The following is a 20,971-nucleotide window of genomic DNA, read 5'->3' on the forward strand; positions in this document are numbered from 1 at the left end:
TTTCCTAAATTTATAATATTTGTCCTCACAAGTGGCCCTGTCTGGTACGAAGCTTTGGCACAGATGGCCTCCCGGCGCTTCCCCCAGGGTCGCGTGCTGGCGGGGAACAGCCGGCGAGCACACAGCCCCGGGCGCCCAGAGGGCTGCGATCTCCCTGCGTGGCTGGGCGCGGGGCTCTGACTAGTGGGGATCCCCCGCCCCGGCTGGACCCCGGCACCGCGCCGCTCGCCCGGCTCTCCAAGGGCTGCTTTTCCGTTCTAGAATCTTCCCGCTACCCAGCCGCGGTTCTCCCGCGCGCCTCTAATTGTGTAAGTTTCACGAAGCAACAGCTTTGGGCTCCAGGAAAAGCGCAGGAAAATCATACAGAGGAAGGAAGTGCACAGGTTGGAATCATCTCCAAAGAGACCCCGCCGCCACTTTTGCCACCCTCCTCCCAACCAATCCCTGAAGGTCGGTTTTGCTTTGCTGTTTGGTGGCAGGCGTATTCATTTAGGAAATTTTGTTTTTGAAAAGAAAAAAATGACATCTGAAAGATGTTCGAAATCTAGAGTTACCCCCCCCCCCCACACACACACCACGGTAGGGCTTTTATAGTTAAGCTGTGGGGAGAAAGGTCTGTATCGCTAGTGCGCTGTCAACTTTGGCAAATGCTGCAAGCATTTTGGGGACGCTCTCGCATCCGGCGCAGAGGCGCTCGGCAGTGAAAAGTTCGCAGCCAGGGTTTTGGGGCGAGCGGGCCAGGACTCTCCTGGCAAAAGAGTGGCAAAGAGAGGAGGAGGGAAGAGGAAGGGACGTGTGTTGGTGGGGGAGGGCGGTGGTAGAGAGTGGAAGTTTCTTGCAGAATTTACAGGACGGACCAGAGTTTGGGGAAGTTGCAGCGCCGCAGCAGAGAGGTAGATGTCTGCTTCCCGGCAGAGAAAGAACACAAAACGATCGTCGGTGGGTCGGGTTAAAGGTGCACTGCCTGCTTAATTCTCTCTTTTTTCCCTCTTTTTACAAAAATCGACACTTTGGGGAAAAGAAGCAAACGTAGGTTCCCGCGGCGTCCGAAGTCCCTCAGAGGAAGCCCGAGCCCGGCTCCCCGGCAGCCTCCTGGCCCGGTGTCACCGACTCCTCCTCTTTGGGCCGCTTTGCACGCACCGGCCCCACCTTTTTTGTTCCTAAAGCCATTCGTCCGCCCCTCCCAGGCCCCCACTCTCTCTCCGACACACTGGCACGATTTCCTTAGGGCTTTCCCGGACTCCTGAACGACACTGCTTAATTCCGTCGACTTGCTCTGCATTTTCTACGGTGTGCGGCCGTGGGGAGGATCTTAAGTCCCTCCAGCGAAGGCGAAAGTGAGACCCCGGCCCTTTATCTGTAAGAAGCGAGCTGTCAGATTGCAGAGGTGTCGCGCCCGCCCGCGCTGCGCGTTGTAAGTGCGGAGACACAGCAGGCTGGGCTCGGCGCTGCGGTGAACGCAGTGGTTCCCCCAAAGTGAGCGGCCGCGGAGCAGGACACGGAGCTCGCGGTCTGACCGGCCCGGCGTGGGGTGCGGTCCCCGCCCAGGGCGCGCGCGGTGGGGTCGCCTGGCCGAAGGTGCGGGCTCCACCTCGGCCCCCGCGCTCTCCACGCTGGGATTTCGTTGAGAAGATGGAGCAAAGACTTGGACGAAAGAGCCGGGGAGGCTGTGAAAGGGGCACCTACACAAATTCCCCGCCACTGCCAGAATGGTGCGGATCAGTAAATTGTGTGGCGCACCTTTTAAAAAATTGATTCGGGTGTTCAAGATCAATAAAATTAAAAAAAAAAAGTAGAGGCCGAAAATAAAAGGCGAGTTACCTTCTGAGTTAACCTGTTCTCCCTTCCTCGCCTCCCTCCACCGAGGTCTGAAACTTTTCTTTAATTGTTTTTATTTAGTGCAGCAAGTTTTAATGAAAGCACAGGCGTCTAAAGTTTGAGTTCCAGCAATAGGTTTATCGCCAGGCGACAAAGTGTCAAGCAGAATATCTTCACAGATGAGGTACAGGATGTGTCCTCCAGTCACGCCCAGACTGGAGGACCCCCGGAGCTGTGCATCAGAGACGCAGACACCGAGTCGCGCTGGCGACACACAAGTCCCTACCGTCACATGACCACTGCCTATTAAAATATTGTGATACCTAAACACTCTTGCAAAAACAAAAGTTGCTTTTCTTCCCTATAATTAAATCTAATTTGTTAATTGTCTTTCCTCTTGCAATGTTGTTTTCATCTTAGGAGGTGACACGTTATTATTTTGTCTACTTAATAATATTATTTACAAATTAATACTGTACATTTTACATTTGTGGAACGTATAATTAGGTGTTTGATTAATTTGTATCATTTATTCAGATAAAACAGAAAGCCTATGTGCAAGATTGATTTGACAAGGGGATGTTGGAGACTTGCTTCTATTTTAATGTCCCAGTTTACTGAAGCTACTGGCTTTCCATCCACAAAAGACAGTTTTGCATAAGGTGCATTTGTTACTTTATTTACAATGTGCTTACTTCCCCAGCTACTTTATACAAAAAGAGTATTCAAATGTTAGGGCTTTATTTTCTCTTTTCATTCTTTTTTCCCCTCCCAAATCAAAGTTCCTTTCTTCTTCTCCCTGGCCTTCTCTCCCCTGTCTCTGGTTCCTCCCCCACCCCAACTTTTGTTTTAGGTCCTTACCATTAAATCCAGCGTGATTTTGTGTCTTTAATGCTGTGACAAGTGACTGCTAATTGGTTCTCACTTGAGCAAAGATATTACCATACTAATATTATTATTGGTAAGAAGAGGTAATTGATAACACCACCTGCCACTCTGGGGCAATCATGATGATAAATGTTTCCATCAACAGGAAATCTGTGCTTGGTGTACCACAGCCCAACGCAAACAGCATGTCAAGTGCCAATTATAAAGATGTTGCTTTTCTATTGCATTTGGGCGGGGGGCTGGGCTAGAAAACGTGTAGCCAAAAATTATACGTATGTTTTTTTTTTTCTGACCGTCTTGCTCACCCATTTGAAAATCACTTTCCCTGTAAAAATAAAATGCTCTCCCTAAGCAACCCAACGTATAGCTAACTGCCGTGCCCACATTGCACACAACTCCTGCTGTCGCCCCCTCTGCTTTCAAAGCTGTTGAGATAAATATGTCTAAATATTGTTATAGATAGGTGCCACGTGTGTAATATCTAAACCCATCTAGGTCTGTGTGCTCCGAAGCTGTCCTGTATGTTCTTTCCAGGTCGGCTTGCAACCTCACATGTGGGCATCACAGGCAAACATTCCACGTCTTCTTCTGTCACACGCAGGGAAACATCAGCACGCAGCCATTCGTCTTCACACTTAGGGACGCAAAAAGCCATGTGAAAGTACTTCTCCTGTGACCGCTGAGCCGCGTATGTGGGCTGCATGTGGGCCCGGCTGGGGCACTCCAGCATGTATGATTCCATAATGGCCAGCTAAAACTTTGACTCCCTTGCCCATAGGGAGGCTCAAACGATTATTATTAGCTTGCACTATTAGATGCAGGCCTCGAAAGGCGAAATCAGCTATTGATAATTGCAAGAAGTATACAGCAGCTACTGTATCGATCGGCTTGTCCCTATTCCCCTGGTATGGGAGAGATAAGAAGACTCACTCTTTAGTGCAATATAATTTCTTTTGACCTATCTGCTTGCTACAGACTTATGATGAATAGCCGGACTGGTTAAAGTCCTTTATCACGAAAGTTACCCCTTGATATAATATTGATTCTTTATAACTAGCTCCAAACACAAAAATCAAACTGTCCACTTGACCATCATCATCATCAATATCATCACAAAGCCTCCGGAATAGAGATCAGCACGAGCCTGAAAACGCTTTCTATAATCTTCCCGGCTAATCTTTATTTGCTGATGATGAAAAGAAGGGGGGAGGGCGGGGGGCCAGAGGGAGAGTGAGCGGAATGTCATTTGGACGAACACTATATTTATATGTGTACATACATTAGGCCAAGAGCAGGCGGTCTCTGCTCGTGAGCACGCGCGCGGGCATCGTGACCACCCTCCGCAGGGCTCGGCCTGCCCACCCGCCCTGGGGGAATCGGGGAGCCGGGAGGCCCAGGGGATTGGGGGTGGAGGGAGACAAAAAGGGCTCCGTGCGAGCTGCCTGACGGCAGGCACAGGATGAGACCCTCCTCCTCCTGCTCGCTCGAGATCAATGTCGCGCGTCCTTGGCTCTCGGGCCCGCTGCGCTCCCGGGAGCGCGGGCGGCGAGGGGCGCACGCCGGGTGGGCTCGCCGGCTTGGAGGGGCCGCGCCGCCCCGAGGAGCACATCAAAAGCCGTCCGTCCGGGCAATTCGTGTGCATTTCCCCTATTAACAGCATTTCCTGCGCCCGCCCCGCCCCCCGCGCCAGCAGGCTGCCCGGACGCGGGGACGAGCGGCTCGCGAGCGTGCCCGGCGGTGTGCGAGTGCGCGCGTGTCTGCGCGTGGGCGCCCGCGGGGGTCCCCGGGCCAGGGGGCGCCCTTGCACGCCAAGGCCCGGTCTAGGCCGAGTTTCGGGCGCGTGTTGGGAGGAGAGGGCCGTGGGGTGCGGCGGGGGACACAGGGAGGACGCGGGCGGAAGCCTCCTGGCACCTTCTCGGGCCCAGCGGCCGCGCCTACAGGCACTCAGTCTCCAGGGCGGCCGTCTTCGGGGCCTTCGCTTCAGTGGGATCCGAGGGACCCCTGCCCTCGACCCCTCCGCAAATCCTTCCCACCCGCGTTTCGGCAACCCTCAGACGTCGCGGACCAAGTCGGGGCGGGGATGTGAAAAGCGAGACCAGCCCACCGCATCCTCCCCGGCTCCTAATCCGCGCGGCGGCGGGGCCAGGGCACGGAGGGTCCCCCGTCGTCCGGACGCCACTCAGTTTGGAGGACGCGGCCCGCTGTCCCAGTCCGCCGTCGGGCCCACCCGAGGGGCGTCCGGGGCTCCGCGTGGGGTCCCTGCGGTCGCCTGGCACGCCGGGCTGGGGTCTCGCAAGGCGAAGCTGGAGTGCTTGGGCGTCAGGCGCCGCCCTGGGCCCGGGTGAGACCCCGCGAATTCGGCGCGGGCCGGTGGGGGAGGGGCGCGGGTTCCCGCGCGCGAACACGCGTGAGGCGCCTCGCTGGAAAGCACAGCCGCTCTCCATAACGTGTTCAAAGACGTTTTAGGAAGGCGGGCACAACTTTGATGTGACCGTTCCCATCGGCCTTGGCTTCCTCATTATCACAAGTGTCGTTTGCTTTGGCTCCAATCTCTGCAAAAGCGCGGAGCTGAAATTCTGCAGAAGCCGGCCTTGCGGAGGGCTCCTCGAGGTCCCCGAAGCGCTGTGCTGGCGACAAAGACCACTCAGCCCCAGTGCGGGTCCGCTCCCGTTCCGGGTGGACGTCTGCGCTGTGATCGGACGCCCCGGGCCTTTCACTGAACGGACCCATTCAGGCTGTCCCTGAAGGTCAGGCCTGGGGGAGAGGAACAATTAGTCAGTCCACATCCTCCTGGAAACCATCAACAGCAAGAGAAAACCGACCTGGTAGCAGAACAAACAGTCTCCCACTCAAACCGTGCAGTCGGATTGATGAGCTAAATAAATGAATAGGTTTGTCCGGACACGTGGCCCCCTCCTCGCTAATGACTGTGCTTGGCCTGTGTGGATGCAGCCAAGGCACAGGGTGCTTCTCTCGGCCTTCCTGACCCGTGCTGGGAAAGGACCGACCTTCTGCTCTTACACGTGCCCGGGGAGCCCTCAGATCTGCACATCTCTGCTTCTCCCTCTGCACTGCTGGCCACTGCTGGCAAGTGTTGCCTAATGATGTATTCTTCATCTTGAGCTGTATATGTCTGATTTATCCAGACTTTTCTGTTTGAAGTCAGACATGGGAGGAGTGATGCAGAGGCCCCGCCATCACAGGGTGTGCTCCCTGCCCTTCCATGGAGGGAGACACTGTACCCCAAACACACTGATTCTCTTGGCATCAGAAAGCTAAGGAAAAAGGAATCTTTTATAAAAATTTGAATCAGTGTGCGGAAAGTGGATTTTCCCAAAGTCTGGGTGTGTTTGCATGCTGTGCGTGTGTGCTCTTTAAGAAAACCTACTGAATTAGAATTCATAAAATAGGAAGTTGGGGCTTCCCTGGTGGCGCAGTGGTTGAGAGTCCGCCTGCCGATGCAGGGGACACGGGTTCGTGCCCCGGTCCGGGAAGATCCCACATGCCGTGGAGCGGCTGGGCCCGTGAGCCATGGCCGCTGAGCCTGCGCATCTGGAGCCTGTGCTCCGCAATGGGAGAGGCCACAACAGTGAGAGGCCCGCGTACTGCAAAAGAAAAAAGAAAGCTGAAGGGGCCATTACTCACTCAACAAAGGGTTCTTCACTTTTCTGGGTGTGTAACTGCAGATTTCTCTAAAGTAGCCAGTGGGGCAGTATATGGTGAAGTAGCCAGTATGCACAGTAACATCAATTTCATAAAACTAGGCTCACCCACATCCCCGGCAGAAATGGAGTGGCTCTTCGGGACCGAGGACGTTTTCCTTTGATTCCTCCAGGGAGATGCTGCAGCCTGCAGTCTGTCCACTGCAGAAACCCACGAGGACTGGGCAGCTCTGCTCCCCACGCCCCCGGTCCCGGGCCGGCGGCAGGTCTGTCTTGGACCGTGATGACCTTGGGCCTGGTCAGAGCTGTTGAGATAAAAGCATCCTCAGAGGCTGAAAGAGAAAATGACCGGCTGGAAGAGGGGGTCTAGGCATGCGAGGAAAGCCAACAACAGTAAAGGCATTGATGACAGTTACGCCAAAGAAGGAACGCTTGTTGACATGTTGGAGCCACTATGACCGCAAAAGGAGAGTGGGAGAGAAACCCCAGAAACCAGGATGGGAGGGGCCGTGGCCCCGCCAGAGGAGGGTGGGGTAGGAGGGAGGCCGAGAGACCAGCGTGGATGAGGAAGAAGAGAGAGGGGGAGGAGGTGACGGAGCAGTGGCCCCGGGCCCCAGAGCCATGGCCTCGCCCAGAGAGCCTGAAGGGAGGGCACACATCAGCACCCTGTGCCCTGTACCGTGATGGGAGGACCACCCTTGTCTCCACCACCGACACGTCCACACCACAGAGATGCTCTAGTGAGACCTGGTCTACGTCACCTGAGCTCAGCACCGACACCCCCGGCCCCAGCTTCTGTCTTTAGCCGAGTCCCACATCCTCTGTTAGAAAGAAGGTCCACAGAATTTGTGAAAGTGGCTCTGAAAGTGCTTGGTAAACAGAATGACTATGGGGGCCGTTTATTTGTTTTGGTGAATTTGAGCAAAGGAAATCATACTTGCTCTCATGTCCAGAGCACAGCTCTCACCTCGTTTTCTCCAGTTGTCTCTCTTCTATGAACCCTGAAGATTACAGTCCTTCGCATGCAATTTAACTCTGGTCAGACTTCTTCTTTTTTCTTTTTTGATGTGGGCCATTTTTAAGGTCTTTGTTGAATTTGTTACAATATTGCTTCTGTTTTATGTTTTGGTTTTTTGGCCACGAGGCGTGTGGGATCTTAGCTCCCCAGCCATGGATCAAACCCACACCCCCTGAAGTGGAAGGCTAAGTCTCACCCATGAGGCCACCAGGGGAGTCCCCCAGACTTCATTTTAAATTATTCTCAAATTCATTTCACAGCCGGCTTTTGTGCGCCCAGACCAGAAGGCTCTCCATCTTCTCTAGGAGACCTCAGGGCCCTGAGTGCTCCGTTGAGCCCCCGTGGCGGGGGTTGCTTGGTGCCAGGGCAGCTGGGAGTGATCTAAGGGGAACAGACACACACACACGCCTTTGGTGAAATTTTACCCTGTCTCCTGTTGGGTTTCCTGGGCTAACTCAAAGGTGGTTCAGTCTGTCCTCTGTTCCCTCTAAACTTCTCTGTTCCTGGGGCATTTGTACTGACCACCTGTGCAGCCAGGCATCCTATAGGAGCGCTCACCTTTATTCTTGAATTTCCTTAATTTCTCCAACTGCTCTGCTTATTAACCCATTTTACAGATGCGTTGATGTAACAGATCCAGGGTGTTAATGACATGCCCAAGGTCACTTGTTAATTAGTAAAGGAGCCTGTGGTCACTTTGTCTATAATTGCAGACAGTCCTTAGAGAGTACTGACCATCCTAATTATGGTGCAGAGTTTCTGCTACTGCTAATGCATCCTCTCACTGGGCTGACGTTCAGAATTTCCCACATGGCACCAGAGTTTTCTTTTGCCTCCCTTGCAACAATGTCAGCCTTCCTAAGCGCGCCGTCTCCCGCCTCAGGGACTCGGAGAGTATTGCCCTCATCCTTCTGGTCACGGTTGCTGTTTGGTTGGGTTTCTGGGGCAAAGTATGTCTTCTTCTGCAGATGAATTTGCTCCAATGACCTGAGTTCCAGCCGTCCTGCCTTGACCCTCTGCCGCGTAAGCGGATTTTACTGTTGGTTCCCACTCACCTTCCCCTCTTTGAACATCTAATGCCCCTGAGATCAGCTCTGCTTGCTTTTTCGTGACTGATTTTTGGAATTAGACTTCTTTGATTGAGGAAGCATTCCACTTTATGGTTCCTCTTTTCTTCACGTATTTTGTGCAATCATGGACACAGTGAGTAACAAAAGAATATTACATTTTTTCATGAGTTATCCCAGACAGTTGTTAAGGAAGATATTAAGGATACCCTGCTCACCCCGCGACACCTGAACATCACTGCCATCTCACCTGGCCGGGTCCTGCTAGCTTCCTTCCCATCTGCTCAGATGCCGCAGTGGGCGGTGGCTGGCTGGCCGGCGCTCGGTTCCCGCGTGGCCTGTCTGCACTGGGCACACGTCTCCGCAGATAAGGTCGCTTACTCTTCGCCCGCCAGGTTCTGTGCCGGAGGCCTCACATCGTCCCATTTGACCCTCATACCCTACAGGTGCTCATTGCCGTCCTCATGTCGTGGATGAGGGCCCCGAAGCCACAGGTGTTGGTGTGACTGTCCAGGCCACACGGCTACAGCTCCGGGGCCTCTTCCGGCCACACTCAGGCCTCTCCAGACACGGGGCTCCTTTTCTTGTCCTGGACCCTTTCTGGGGTTGTGTTTTGAGAAAAGCGGCTCCACTTAAACAAATAAGAACTTTCCCCTGGTCATTAGAAGCGTTTATTTCTTTGCACTGAATCAGAGAAGATGAACGTCTCAAAGTAAGGGGTGGTGCAGGAGGCAGGAGCGTGGAGGTGGTGGATGTGGGGGACCCTTGGAAGCCGGTTCAAAGCTCGGGCCCGGGCCCAGGGTCAGGTGCTAAGTACCAGGGGGAGGACCCAGACACGGTCAACCCTCAGCTACCAGGCCCATCAGAGGCCCCCCAACGGCCTGGGTGGTGGGGATGGGCTGGGCTGGGCACACGCCACAGGGTCCAACATTTCCTCATGATCGATGCCTGCTTCGAAGTTATTTTCCTCCCTCCATTTACAAAGATCTTCATATGCTGCAGGGAGTTTGTGGAAAATGGAAATGCCATCCAGGGCGTCAGGTACGTCTCTGTTTAAGAACTTTCCGGTGGGCGCAGCAGGAAGTGGCATCGTGCTCCTGGGAAGTGACCACACCTCGCGCTGCTGGGGTGAGTGGACCACTGGTGCCTTGGTTTCCTGTAACGTCTCTCGACGACCCTTTCATTCAGAGTCAGACAAGGTGGCAGCACTCGTGTCGACCTTTGGTTTTGAATATAGAGCGGCTTTCTTTGGACGACGTGGGTAAATCAGTCTTTTGATGGTCAACAGGTACTTAAAGATCCCAAGGTTGTGGTATTTGCCGTTATAACAACGTCTTTGTCACAATCAGGGAAGTGTCTGTTTATAGAGCGGGTTAAATTGTGAGAAGAGATAATGGCTGCCGCGCAGACACAGGGCACAGCTCTGCCCCAGGGCGCTTCCTTTGCAAGTGGTTCACGGCCTGTGTCTGGAACTAGTGCGATTTTATGTCATGCGCTCTGCTTACGGAGTTTTGCAAAGTGGTATCTTCTACTCTTATGAATAATGTATGTATCAATGTGTATATTTAAAACGTCACGATGCGCACATACAGGTGGTTTAAAATAGTCCTGTAGAGTCGCGTGATTATTAAGGATGAATTTTGTTCTGATGTGTCACAGAGTTTTGAAGCTATTGAAAACTATAATGCTTCAGGAAAATGGGCACCATTTGAAAAATTAGTTTCAAGGAAGTGACTTAAAATGATCACAGAAAACTTAGAACAGCACAACTTTTATTAAAGGGGATTCTCTTGGTCACAAAGACTAGATCACACTTGTGTCTGAAACTCGTTTTAATGTTGAGGTAAATGGGGCTCAATCCAGCATTTCCTGGTTCAAAGAACACAAGGTACGACTCACAGGAGAGATTATTAAGGGGGTCATTGTATTTCAGAAGGCAGCTGTTTGATGGAGAGATGGGGCTTCAGTGACAGATGACAAGTTTATTGCCTAGTGGGCAGAGAGGTGTGTATGAGTGTGAGTATGTGAGTGTGCATGTGAGCATGTGTGTGTGTGTGTGTGTGTGCGTGTGTGTGTGTTAAATCTATCTGGTCTATTGTGTCATTTAAAGCTTGTGTTTCCTTATTAATTTTCTGTCTGGATGATCTGTCCATCAGTGTAAGTGAGGTGTTAATGTCCCCACTGTTATTGTGTTACTGTCGATTTCCTCTTTTAAAGCTCTTAGCATTTGCCTTATGTATTGAGGTGCTCCTATGTTGTGTGCATAAATATTTACAATTGCTATATCTTTTTCTTGGATTGATCCCTTGATCATTATGTAGTGTCATTCCTTGTCTCTTGTAACAGTCTTTCTTCTAAAGTCTATTTTATCTGATATGAGTATTGCTACTCCAGCTTTCTTTTGATTTCCATTTGCGTGGAATATCTTTTTCCATCTCCTCACCTTCAGTCTGTATGTGTCCCTAGGTCTGAAGTGGGTCTCTTATAGACAGCATATATATGGGTCTTGTTTTTTTTTTTTTTTTGCGCTACGTGGGCCTCTCACTGTTGTGGCCTCTCCCACTGTGGAGCACAGGCTCTGGACGTGCAGGCCCAGTGGCCATGTCTTACAGGCCCAGCTGCTCTGCAGCATGTGGGATCCTCCCGGACCGGGGCACGAACCCGTGTCCCCTGCATTGGCAGGCAGACTCTCAACCACTGTGCCACGAGGGAAGCCCATGGGTCTTGTTTTTGTATACATTCAGCAAGCCTGTGTCTTTTGGTTGGAGAATTTAATCCATTCACAGTTAAGGTAATTATTGATATGTATGTTCCTATTACCATTTTCTTAATTGTTTTGGGTTTGTTTTTGTAGGTCCTTTTCTTCTCTTGTGTCTCCCACTTAGAGAAGTTCCTTTAGCATTTGTTGTAGAGGTGATTTGGTTGTGCTGAATTCTCTTAGCTTTTGCTTGTCTGTAAAGCTTTTGATTTCTCCGTTGAATCTGAATGAGATCCTTGCCGGGTAGAGTAATCTTGGTTGTAGGTTCTTCCCTTTCATCACTTTAAGTATGTCATGCCACTCCCTTCTGGCTTGTAGAGTTTCTGCTGAGAAATCAGCTGTTAACCTTATGGGAGTTCCCTTGTATGTTATTTGTCGTTTTTCCCTTGTTGCTTTTAATAATTTTTCTTTGTCTTTAATTTTTGTCAACTTGATCTATGTGTCTTGGCGTGTTTCTCCTTGGGTTTATCTTGCCTGTGACTCTCTGTGCTTCCTGGAATTGGGTGGCTATTTCCTTTCCCATGTTGTTAGGGAAGTTTTCGACTATAATCTCTTCAAATATTTTCTCGGGTCCTTTCTCTCTCTCTTCTTCTTCTGGGACCCCTATAATGCGAATGTTGTTGCATTTAATGTTGTCCCAGAGGTCTCTTAGGCTGTCTTCATTTCTTTTCATTCTTGTTTCTTTATTCTGTTCTGTGGCAGTGAACTCTACCATTCTGTCTTCCAGGTCACTTATCCGTTCTTCTGCCTCAGTTATTCTGCTATTGATTCCTTCTAGTGTAGTTTTCATTTCAGTTATTGTATTGTTCATCTCTGTTTGTTTGTTCTTTAATTCTTCTAGGTATTTGTTCTTTAATTCTTCTAGGTTTTTGTTAAACATTTCTTTATCTTCCCGATTTTTGCCTCCATTCTTTTTCTGAAGTCCTGAATCGTCTTCACTACCATTATTCTGAATTCTTTTTCTGGAAGGTTGCCTATCTCCACTTCATTTAGTTGTTTTTCTGGGGCTTTATCTTGTTCCTTCATCTGGTACGTAGCCTTCTGCCTTTTAATCTTGTCTATCATTCTGTGAATGTGGTTTTCTTTCCACAGGCTGCAGGATTGTAGTTCTTGCTTCTGCTGTCTGCCCTCTGGTTGATGAGGGTATCTAAGAGGCTTGTGCAAGTTTCCTGATGGGAGGGACTGGTGGTGGGTAGAGCTGGGTGTTGCTCTGGTGGGCAGAGCTCAGTAAAACTTTAATCCACTTGTCTGCTGACGGGTAGGGGTGAGTTCCCTTGCTGTTGGCTGTTTGGCCTGAGGTGACCCAGCACCAGAACCCACAGGCTTTTTGGTGGGGCTAATGGCGGACTCCGGGAGGGCTCATGCCAAGGAGTACTTCCCAGAACTTCTGCTGCCAGTGTCCTTGTCCCTTGGTGAGCCACAGCTGCCCCCTGCCTCTGCAGGAGACCCTCCAACACTAGCAGGTGGGTCTGGTTCAGTCTCCTATGGGGTCACTGCTCCTTCCCCTGGGTCATTATGCACACACTACTTTGTGTGTGGCCTCCAAGAGTGGAGTCTCTGTTTCCCCCCAGTCCTGTTGAAGTTCTGCAATCAAATCCCACTAGCTTTCAAAGTCTGACTCTCTTGGAATTCCTTCTCCCATTGCTGGACCCCCAGGTTGGGAAGCCTGACATGGGGCTCAGAACCTTCACTCCAGTGGGTGGACTTCTATGGTATAATTGTTCTCCAGTTTGTGAGTCACCCACCCAGAGGTTATGGGATTTGATTTTATTGTGATTGCTCCCCTCCTACTGTCTCATTTTGGCTTCTCCTTTGTCTTTGGATGTGGGGTATCTTTTTTGGTGAGTTCCAGTGTCTTCCTGTCAATGATTGTTCAGCAGTTAGTTGTGATTCTGGTGCTCTTGCGAGAGGGAGTGAGCATACGTCCTTCTACTCCGCCCTCTTGAACCAACTCTCTGATATATATATTTTTAAATGAGACCAATTTGCCATGTGATTATGAAAAGCAAATTTCATATACTAGTATTTTCTGCAAAGTATAGACTTGTAATTCACTTTTTGGTTGATTTCTTTAGTCTTTAAATTTTTGAAAGGCAAGTGATTAGTCTTTTACACAAGGGAAGATACTGGACAAGGCAGATGAATGAATTGCTAATTCATTTATACCTCAGTTTACCTTAATCCCAACCCTTCCTTCCATAAGTAACACTATATATTTTTAAGAAATTAGATCATGGCTGTATGTGTAAAGTTAAGTGGAAATACAACTGTTTTTTTTGATTGAGGCACACATCCCATATTTATTTGAAAGTAAAAAAAAAAAGCAAAATTTATTTATAAAGTGAATTTTCCACTTTATTAACTTAATTTTTCTTTCATTTTGCTTATGCTGACTGCTTTTTTCTTTTCCTTTTTTATCAATCAGATTTCGGCTGAAAAGTGTCAATATTGAAAGCATATTATAAAATACATTTAATGTAAATTACATAATAGATAAAGATGTTTTTTGGATGGTCTTTGCCTTTTTCGTTTAAGAGCTGAGCTATCAGAAAAAAGTGGCATATTTGGGTAATTGCTCTAAAAAGAATTAGAACGTGTACTGCTCGCTAGGGTGGATCTCGTTTTACATCGTTACCTGTTAATTGTGCGAACTGTGTGTATGTGGGGTGACCCAAACACACATTTGGAAACTCTAGTTTCTTGCTGAGAACTGTCATTATAATTCATATTGGAATTGGCTGGAATTGTTTTCCCTCTAGTCACTTGGTGCTTGAATTTTACAAAGACTTTATAAACACAAACATATTAACTACTCATATTCCATGTTAGACACACAGTTTAGTCTTATCAAAGCAGAGATAATTTAGCTGCTATTATTTTGTCACAATGCACCAATTTCAAAGAGAATTAAAATAATATCACATTGTGATTTCCAAAAAAATTGACGAAAACTTACGTGTTTGTGCTAACAATTAGCCAGTGCAGTTTTGAAATCTCTGTTGTTGCTTCTGCACTCGGATCACTGCCAGCTTTTCTCCAACTTCTTCTCTCATCTCAGTTCTCCACATGTTACTTTTAGGAAGTCGATGTTGTCAGCTGTCTTTGTATGTAATTTTAACGCGATCAGTGAATGGTCTTTGTGGTGCAGGCCGTCGGACGGCCTCACGTGGGACGGGGCTGGAGGCGTGATGATGTCCCAGTGTTCCCCTCACTGAACGATGCCGGACCCACTCCAGGCCATGGCATCTGCGTCTCTCCTGTCCCTGGATGGCAAAGCCGAGGGCTGGGTGGGAAGCGCGTGCCGTGCATTTCACACCACAAACCCCGTCCTGCAGCTGCAGGATCTCGGGCTGGAATTCTTCTACACGCCTCCCAGCCGGCTTTCTTCGGGAAAGAAACCCTTAAAAAATCCTGAAAGAAAGGCATCATTTGTGCCTGGAGGACTTTGCTTTCTGTTAAGTACATGCGGAAGAGTTTGGTTGCCCTGAGTAATATTTAAACGTAATTAGGTGTTTCAGTGATTGCCACAGAGCACCGTCCTTCCACCTGAGAAGTGGCCCGCGGTCTCCCATTCCCTGTGGGAGGAGAGCACAGCCCATGGAGTCACTGCCGCTGGGGACCCACGTGACTCAGGAACAGAATATCCCCTAATTCTTGAAAAATGGCAGCTACATGGTTTTGACCACAAATTATTGGTATATATGGAGAAAACTGTTTTATTCTATGCCTTTCTTTAGAGACCAACAGCACATTTGCTGTCGGCTGTCGTGAGGTTAGTGCAAGGGTAAATGTATTACCTTTGTGTTATCTGAAAAGGATTAACGTATGAGTGGCCAAATTTGACACAAGATGTTACTCAGTGAGAAAAATTGTGGTCCACCTTTAAAGGGGTTTCCTGCCATCAGACTTGCTGAGTGAACACCAGAAACTTGAGCCCGGGCCCCAGGGCTGTCCGGGTCTCTTCCTGCCCGGGAGGCACTCAAGTCCTGTGGCTCTGGTTCCCTTCCCCTCGGTCTGGGCCAGCCGGGTCTCCGGAGAAGGTGAGCAGTGGCCGGGTGGCTTCACGTCCTCCCAGGAGTAACTTAACTCCGCACCTTCCTCCGCGGGTGTCTGCCGTCTGCTCTAGGGCTGCGCGAGCCTGAGTGTGGGCTTGGGGCTGCATCTCCCCTCGGTCCTCCACGTAGTAGGTCACCCCGGAGCTGGATTGGGGGCTGGGGTTTAGCTAGCGACGGGTGGGATCCCCTCGATTTACTCGGGGAACAGAGGATCAGCGGTGACTGTGCCTGACCACCTGAAGGGAGCACTGACCTGTCTCAGGTCGCCCTGGTCCCAACCGCGTGGCTGCCGTGCCCGTGAGGGTGGACTGCGGCGTCTGGGGTCTGGGGTCCCCTTTTGTGGCACAGGCCTGGGCGGGCACCGTGGGAAGCCCCTGTGGTGGCTCGTTTTTGCGGCCGAGGCCCTTCATGGGCACACACATCCCTCCCGCGACCCCGTTCCAAGGGCGCCTACGTGCGGGCTGCACTTTGCAAGTTGGACTGCATGTCTAGTCCTGGTGGGGCCTGTGGTTTCGGCGTGGACCTGGGAAGTTCTCAGCAACTGGGAATGAGCTCCGGCTGCCGGCCCGCCCTGTGCCTCCCCACGCCCCAGCCAAGCGGGTGCCGGCCAGGCGAGGCTCAGGGCCGTCCTCTTGGTCTAGCGTCTGGGCTCTACCACACGGCGCCCATCACGGTCGGAGTCCTCACTGGGCAGACACCGCTCCCCAAGCCCGGCTGCCCTGGTCCCTTGTTGCGCTCTGTCCGGCGCACTACCAGCCTCTGGATTCGGAGGAAAGGGGGTGTTGCCCCCAGCGACGGTGGCCCTCCGAGGGCTGTGCTGCCCCTTCCGTGCCAGGGGCCCCGGGCCCAGGCCTCCACATCCGGGGCTCACCACACACCTGCATTTATTGCTGCTGCTCTTCGGTGCGGACACCAGGCGTGAGCCGGGAACACCTCCCCAGACACAGGCGGCTGACGGGTCAGATGTCCAAATGTCACCATCTTTGCAGTGAGGATGAAATCGCGGCTGCACAAGTGTGCGGTCAGGCGGCTGCAGCCCCGCGCCCACAGAGGCTGGGCAGCTCGTGTTTCACGGTGACCATCTCAGTAGCTGGTGCTTCACGCTCCTGAGGAGACCAAAGGGCCTCTGATGGGCGCCCAGCCCCCAGGACCCTGCAGCGCGGCGCCAGGATGTGGGGCACGGCGGGGTCGGGGTCTAAATCTAACGAACTGAGTTGCAGCCAAGGAAGCGAGCTGCTTCTCACGCGCACGTCACATCCTGGGCCGCGCGCCCACTCAGGGCCGCTTTCCCGGTCAGCAAGGTGCCTTCAGTGTCCGGAGAGCTGGGCGCTGGTTTTCTCCTCTTGTCATAGTGTGGCTGGAATGGAGGGAATAATTACAAAATGCAGTTAGAGCGTGTTCTCAGGTCATCACAGAATTGGCTCACTGAACACATCATCAACGTCTGCTTGGCTTTGAATTAAACAGCTTTTCCGCGAGGTCTGCCGTCGCTGGTTTGGGTGAGTGGGCAGCGCCGGGACTGGTCAGGTGCCCGTGGGGCTGAGAACCTCACGCGCCCACAGCCGAAAGGGAGGCCTAGGGCGTCGGCACCGCGGGGAAGCCACGCCCTCGTCCTGCTTAGCTCGTAGTTACAGCGACGGACGATGTCATAATTCTGGCGCGAGCGAAGCATCTCTTTCTAGGAGCCGGTAGTAAAATTTCTTCTTATGCTTCAAGAAAAATCTCCGTCCTTTGTACAGTCTGACCACGGAGAATCCATGGAGTCAGAAACAGCTACAGCTCTACGATGTTGCACAGTTAGTACCCATTTTAGGAGGAAATCCCCAAAAGGCAATTACGTTTTAAAAAAAACATATTTTCATTTCAAACGTTTCCTTTTCCCTATAAGCTTAAAAAGATGATGTGTGTCCTATTATCTCCCTGGGTATACATTCCGGGCTGTGGAGAGACTGACTGATTATAACTGCTAATTATTGCTGCAGTTTAGACTCACTGTTTTGGTCCTATCTTATCTTAGAATGGTAAAGATTCTTTTAAAGTAGAAAACCCACCATGTATGTGTTAGTAATTACCACCCGGTTACAAGAACTTCGACACGCCTTCCTTGCTAGCTGAGCTGCTCCGTGCTTTGAATAGCCAGGACTCCATGGCCGTGTGCTCTGCAGTGGGAAGTTAGGGATGACATGCTTCTGACGAAGGTGCGCAGACCCCGGAAGAGTGTCGGAGGAAGATTTAGATCGCTGGGGAGGCCTGGCTCTCCTCACCCGTCCTGTGCCTTCTGCTGCAAGCCCGGAGTGCTGTGACGATTTATCTGGAAACCACAGTTTGGAACAATGAGAACGAGGATCCAGCAGGACTTTGACAGACTGCGCAGGAAGATACGAGAAAGGGCAGAGATGTGCGTTTCTGCAGATGCGGCCACAACCAGGACCAGCTGGGCAGCGAGAGCTCCGCGCTGCCCCTCAGTCCTTCCCCCGGGAGGCTGTTTGGGGTTTATGGGTCAGCACATCATAGCTTAGAGCTTTTTCTCACGTTAGCAGTTTTCAGAAATTTCCTATGTTTGTCAGTTTGTTCCTTAGTCACAAGGAAGCCATCTTCTTCTAGAAGAACATGATCTTGGTGGACAGACACCTGCTGATAGGGGTGCTCACGTTCTGTGCTCCTCTCGCCCTGTTTTCCTTCCTCGGGGTGGTTTCTCTCTGCAGGCACGAGTCCCCCTGATGGAGCCAGGGCTGGGAGCTGACGCCAGCAGAGCCGGCCTTCCCGCGGGATGGAGCGGAGCCCTGGCGGCCCCTTTCTGTTCACTGGCCTTTTGGCGCTGTTACTCGTGCCTGCTAGCAGTGGGCACTGGGCTGTGATGCCAGGCGGGGCGCCGAGGCTGGCAGCGGAGGTGTCTGTTGGCTCCTGTCTGGCCAGCGTCACAATAGTCCTGCCAGAGCAGAGCTTCCTTTTTTCAGGCTTAGAATCGGCTGGCCCTTCGGAGGGGAGTAGCGTCAGGGTTCAAGTGAATAAGCCCATTTCCGTGGAAGGTCAAGGCTGCTTTTCCGTGACTTCTAATTGTTAGATATCCCAAAGAATACTGCGTTCGGTGACATAGAACTCTGGGAACAGACAGTCTGCAGCGGCAGGGGCTGCGCTGTTAGGGGACTGCCCACGTGTAGCAGGTGCTACGGTTACCGGGAGGATGTCCTCGATCAGCCACGCTCTACAAATATGGAGACGGTGGCATGAGATGGCAACGTTAGGAAACGCTGAGGAAGTCAGGGCTGCCACTTGGCCGCCCACAGTAGCTTTATGATTTTGTGTGGAGGTAGTTTACTCTTAGCCATCACCTCCACGGGACGTGTGGGCGTCACACGACTCAGATGTGATGGAAAATCCGTAGTGGAGTTTGGACGCCCTGTGAAAATGTATGACGTTTATATTTATTCCAGGTAGTACCTGAATTCTGCATTTGGCCGAGGATAGTTAACAGGAGAGCTCAGGAGACTTCTTAGGATGATGGCTTGGAGGCGTGGGGCTGAAGTCCCCCTGCAACGCTGTGGACTGTGGGTTGACGTGCTGTAGCTATTGATATACATGGAGAGGACCGGCCGGATAAATCACACTCCTCAACCTCAGAGGAACCAAAGGGAGGGATGAACGCCACGGCGATGAGCCTGTTCTCGTTAGAATTCTGCATCTCGCTGACTTGGGCTGCCCCTGGCCACCAAGAAGGCTGTGCCTTGGAATGGCGGGTACTCCCTTGGTGTCCCCCTTGGCGAGGGGCAAGAAAGGGGCTCGTGTCCCCCTTGGTGAGGGGCAAGAAAGAAACAGTGGGAAAGAGGTGCTGTCTACACACCAGACTCTTTTCTCTGAGTTAGAAACGTGCCCAGTTTCTTCAAAAAGTCAGGGTAATTATGAAGTTTTGTCTTATACAGCAGCTGGTATTTAAAATACCGCCAGTGTGGGTATCAGCACTCACAGAGCGTGGCGCCAATCTACTCGAGATACTCATCACTGGGTTCTGCGCCACCTGGGACGCCAGCAGAAGGTGGGTCCAATCCACCCGGCTTCACAGGCCTGCGTCTTTCTTCTCTGAGGCTCTTCCACTCTGACCACCGGTTGGTCTGTACCTGCGTGGTTTTCACTAGGATCTGACTCACTGGATTTGGACTCCCACACCAAATTCAGAACTGATCACTTATTGGGCAGCTTTTAAGGTCCACAGATAATGAGGACCATCCTGGAGGGCATATAAGGCAGCCTCTTTACGTTGTGGACAAGGACAGCAATATGGAGAGATTAAGTGGCCTGTCTGGAGGCATATGTAGTAACCAGTGCTCTCGCTTACATGATGATGATGACAACGGTGATGAAAACGGTGATGGTGTTGGAGATGGAGATGGGGATGGGGATGGTGGTGGGAATGGAGATAGAGATGGAGATGGGGATGATGAGGGTGATGGTGCTGATGGTGATGGGGTTGTCATGGTATGGAGATGAGGATGATGAGGGTGATGGTGCTGATGGTGATGGGGTTGTCATGGTGATGGAGATGGGGATGATGAGGGTGATGGTGCTGATGGAGATGGTGATGATGGAGATGGGGATGTCATGGTGATGGGGATGTCATGGTGATGGAGATGGGCATGATGATGGGCATGGCCTTTGAAAATCTTTGCTCTGAGCTGACTCTTCAGTGGTGGGTGAGGTCCTTGTGGGAATGAGGAAGGCCTTCTGTTTCTGGGGGCATCAGAGTTAGGTCTCACCCCTGGATCAGCTTCCTGTGGCCGCCACAGCACCCACACACCTGAAGGCTTAGCAGAAATCCACTCGCTCGCCCTGTGGGGGCCAGAAGCTCGCCATCCAGGTGTCCGTGGGCCGGGCTCTCCCGAAGGCTCTTGGGGAACCTGCTTTGGGCCCCGTCCCCGCTTCTGCAGGGCCAGCGGTCCTGCCTCATGGATGCATTCTCCAGTCCTTGCCTCCATCTTCATGTGGGCTTTCCCTGAGTGTCCGTCTCCTCTTCGTATAAGGATCCCAGTCAGAGTGGGTTAGGGACCTACCCTCCTGACCTCATCTGCAGAGACCCTCTTTCCCAATAAGATCACGTTCATGGGTGCCGGGGGTTAGGACTTTAATATATAGTTCAGGGGGACACAAGTCACCCCCAATACCCACCCCCTCCCCCAGGAAAAGAAAGAACATTACGCACATAATTACGTTTGTGAACAAGTGACTCAGTTTCTGATGAACAGAGGCCAGATGCAATGGGTGGAGCTGGGCTGCAGTTTAGAAACTCACGTGGGGAGAGCACGAGTCAGGTCCTGAGGAAGGTCACTAGGAAGATGGCTGCGTGTCAGCAGGTCGCCTGTGGTCATCAGTGTGTCTGTAGCACCCATCACAAGAGTGACTGCTGTCAGGCTGGGGGTCACATCCAAGCTCCAGGCTCCATGCTTCTTGCAGGACCACCCTCGGCCCTGCTGAGGCCGGTGACACCAGTCACCTGTGGCCAGTTAGCCAGTGTGCGGTGAGCGTGAAGGTGCCTGGGCCTTGGACCTGCTGGCCCGGGGCTGAGGAAGGACCTTCCTGTCAGTACCTCGGGCTTTGGGGAGGGAGCTCCGCCGCCACGCTCCAGGCTCAGGCACAAAGCAGAGCACAGATCGGGAACGGGGTGGCGGGAGGGACTCAGGATGGAAGGAGCAGTGGACAGACACCAGCGAGGA

Source organism: Stenella coeruleoalba, assembly GCF_951394435.1.
Source record: "Stenella coeruleoalba genome assembly, chromosome: 14".
Lineage (NCBI taxonomy): Eukaryota > Metazoa > Chordata > Mammalia > Artiodactyla > Delphinidae > Stenella > Stenella coeruleoalba.